Here is a 3,845-nt window from a genome sequence, read left to right as displayed (position 1 = left end):
GTAAAATGGAGGTCGTGGGACAAATTCTTTCACATGTGTGTGCTACGATTTTTTTCCTCACCAGAACAAATCTTGTAATAGATCTAACGATTCAAAATTACGTGAAATTTACGTACAAGTTACACTGTAGTTATATGCAAGTTACAGTGTAATTACACTACGATTGTATTATAATTACATCTGTTAAATTATTAGGAGAAAATTTATCGACAAATGTATAGGTGGTCCCAATACGAATATGGATCCTCTCTCTTTCTCTCTACGTCGTGAACCAGTAGATGGGCTGGCGCGAATAGGCCTTTCAGCACGAAAGAACATACGGCCCAGAACACTGTGAGCCCATGATGAGTCCTGCGCGGAAGTGAGGGAGCTGGCTGAATCCGGGAGAAGCCCACCGTGCACCAGTCGACACGGCCCTGGTCTAAATGGGCTAAATCACGGGCAGATGCATCTCTACATATTTAAAAGGAGGAATAAATTCACTTAGGACCCTCGTCTTTGACGTTAAGTTTGACTCACGTCCTGAAACCACAATATAAAATATTACATACGAGGTCCCTTAACTTGTCAATGAATCCGATTTTCGTCCCTCAACCGAAAAACCAGACGCAACAGGTCCCTCAACTATCAAAACCGGTGCAGATTACATCCCTCGGCAGTTTTGAGAGTGGTTTTGGCTGACGTGGTGCCTACGTGGCTAATTTGACTCAGTCTTCATCTGACGTGGCATTGACGTGGCGCTTACGTGGCAATTCGATCCGGAAAAATAATAAAACCGGTAGGACCCACATGTCAGTTTCACACACAAATTAATAAAAAGAGAGAATCCACTCAGTACCATTGAGTTTTCTTCACTTCTACAATCTACCACTGACTTTGTTAAGTTGAATAATATGCCATTGTGTTTTCATGAACCTCTACTGCGTGCCATCGCCGTCCATGAGCCGTTAGTTGGCACCCGTTTGATGAAGTGAAAAATTTTTTAATGACTAAAATACCCTTTGACTAACATACACTAACACTTCTTGACTGAAAACCCTAGACGTGCACCCAAAACGATTTGCTCAGTATAAGGCGGCGCCGACTCCCATCGATGGAACGCCAGCCGCCCAAGTCCCCGACGCGCGGCCAAACGCCCGGCTCCCCATCGACGACACGCAGTCGAGCGCAGGGCTCCTCATCGACGCGCGGCGGCGGTCGGTCGCCGGGCTCCCCATCGACGCGCGGCCGGGCGCAGGGCTTCCCATTGACGCATAGCGCATACTCCAGCGCCGCCATGGCCGCGTGCGGCTGTTCCGATGTACCTGCGGATGGATTAGCTCGCCGAGTTTTCTGGATAACGGGAATCATCCATTTTAATAGCTCGATCGTTTTTACCTCCGGACTCCGGTGTATGCGACCGCGTCGCCATACGGTCCTGCGTCATCCTTCCGTCACCAGTTTCTTGCCGATGAGGAAGTGACATCACGCGTGTATATATATATATATATACGCTCCCGATATACGTGGCCGTATATATATACGCCGGGATATAGTAGGTGACCAACGTACGCAACTGCTGGCCATCGGCCCATATGCATGCAGCCCACACGAGCTGCTTGTATGTTTCTTCTCCCTTACAAAAAAAAAAACATGTATAATGAGTTAGGGGCAAATATGTCTTTTTACAGCTGACGGCGATGACACACAGTAGAGATTTAAGAAAACACGATGGTATATTATTTAACTTGATAAAGTTAGTGGTAGATTGTAGAAGTGGGGAAAACTCAGTGGTACTGAGTGGATTCTCCCTAATAAAAATGGTGGGGCCCCACGTATCATGCTCACCCCTCCTCTTCTTCTTCCTCCTCTCTCTCCCCAATCCCCATCTCTCCTCTCTTCGTCTCTCTCCTCTGCTCTCTCCAGGCGACGGAGAGGTAGCGGCACGTGGCGGCCAGCGGCCGGCGGGAGAGGAGGAAGCGGTGCGCAGCGGCGGAGGCAGGGCTCTGGCGGTTGTGGGCGGAAGAGGAATCGGCGACGGGAGGTGGCTCTGGCTGCGGCGGTCGCGGTCGCTGCACGTGCTCGACCCCTTCGCGGCCGCTGCCGCGGCCGCCGCTGCCGAGGCTCTGTCCGGGGAGGCCGCCATCGCCGCGGTCGGAGCGGCGGCGGAGGAGGCAACCCCGACGCTGATCGACGACTCCCCTCAGCAAGCTCAACAACCACCTTGATAAGATGCTGAAGTAAGATTTCTTATGTTATGGCAAAAACTGAAAATTGATTCCACAACGCTTGATGCATTCCTAAAAAAATGTATTTTCTGTTGTTGAAATCGATCATATTTTTAATAAATTTTTGGTTCTGGTATGTTATGTTCCTTTTGAACAGAGACATGGAGGAATCATGGCTGGGGCCATGGTAATGCCTTCTCTTGGGGTACGAATGTACGATTTAACTGACCAACACATTGAGGCAGCTCTGACAAACCTGATTGCTGGTCTGGAATCAGAATACAAATTTGAAGTAAATCCAGTGCTCATCAAGGTCATCCTTGGTGTTGCTATGTCAGTGGATGAAGTGCAGGACTGTGTTTCTCAACTTATATCGTGTAAAGGCTATTTTGGCCGAGGAGGGTGTTGTGGGAAAGACAGACTTAGAGCCTTCTCTTCTTGCTGTATTGAGTCTGAAGCTCTGGAGACAGTCGAATGCTTAATAAAAAGTACAATGAATGAGCTGAGTGAACCAGTTGATAGAGATCCAGTCATTTTTGTTCTCGAGGAACCTGCTGCGGCCACGGCCACGACCACGATGACACTTCCGCTCCCGAGATACCGCCACGTAGCGAGCCCTCCGCCTCCAGTCCACGCCGGGGTCGCGGGCTTGGGCGACGAGCAGCAATTGGAGCAGCTGGCGAGGGTGCTCTCCTCGCTGGGTACAAACGAGATGGCCTTCGCGGCGCCGCTCCTCGCCAACTCAGCGTTGCTCGCGGTGTGGACAGGGTCGATCACCGTCTTCGCGGCTCCCGACGTCTTCCTCCGCTCCTCTTGCACCATGTGCTCGCGCTGCCATGTCCTACTGGAGCACATCGCCCTGGGAGAGAGGAGGAAGAATAGGAAGGGTGAGTTCTACTGACATGTGGGGCTCACGTGGGTCCCCCATTTTTATTATTTATGTGTGAGACTGACACATGGGTCCCATGGGTTTTATTATTTTTTCGGATCGAATTGCCACGTAAGCGCCACGTCAATGCCACATCAGATGAAGACCGAGTTAAATTAGCCACGTAGGCACCACGTCAGCCAAAACCACTCTCAAAACCGCCGAGGGATCTAATCTGCACCGGTTTTGATAGTTGAGGGACCCGTTGTGTCTGGTTTTCCGGATGAGGGACGAAAATCGGATTCGTTGAAAAGTTAAGGGACCTCATATGAACTTATTCCTATTTCAAAGGAGGAATAAATTCACTTAGGACCCTCGTCTTTGACGTTAAGTTTGACTCACGTCCAGAAACCACAATATAAAATATTACACATTCCTCAAATTTCAAAACATGTGTAAGTTAGGTTCCAAAATGGTTTGGATGTCAGTTTTAGCTAATGTGGCACTTACGTACGTCGCTAGTTTGACTTGGTTCTTGTCTTATGTGGCGTTGATACGATAGTAGAAGCAAAATAAGAATATTTAAAAAATTAAATAAAATATGTGGGACCATATGTTAGTCAAATAAAAAGATAAAGAAATACTAGGATGCACATGTAAGTAGGTCCCATCCTCCACCTCACCCTCCTCTCTATCTTTTTCGGCCGATGACGCATCTTTCCACTTCTCCTTCTCACTCCTAACATTTCCTCCTCCCTCCTTGAGATCGC

General features: G+C 48.9%; 1 long non-coding RNA gene across 1 annotated transcript; it reads left to right on the top strand.

Moving 5' to 3' along the window:
- The first annotated feature begins 1,839 nt into the window (after positions 1–1,839).
- Positions 1,840–2,721, top strand: LOC4333706 (uncharacterized). The gene is made up of 2 exons (XR_010739838.1): positions 1,840–2,219; positions 2,365–2,721. It is a non-coding gene; the product is annotated as an uncharacterized lncRNA (long non-coding RNA).
- Positions 2,722–3,845: the final 1,124 nt, after the last annotated feature.

This window comes from Oryza sativa, chromosome 3, assembly GCF_034140825.1.
Source record: "Oryza sativa Japonica Group chromosome 3, ASM3414082v1".
In the NCBI taxonomy this organism is placed as follows: domain Eukaryota; kingdom Viridiplantae; phylum Streptophyta; class Magnoliopsida; order Poales; family Poaceae; genus Oryza; species Oryza sativa.
The sequence above is the reverse complement of the archived record's forward strand: the minus strand, read 5'-3'. Positions and strand labels throughout refer to the sequence as shown.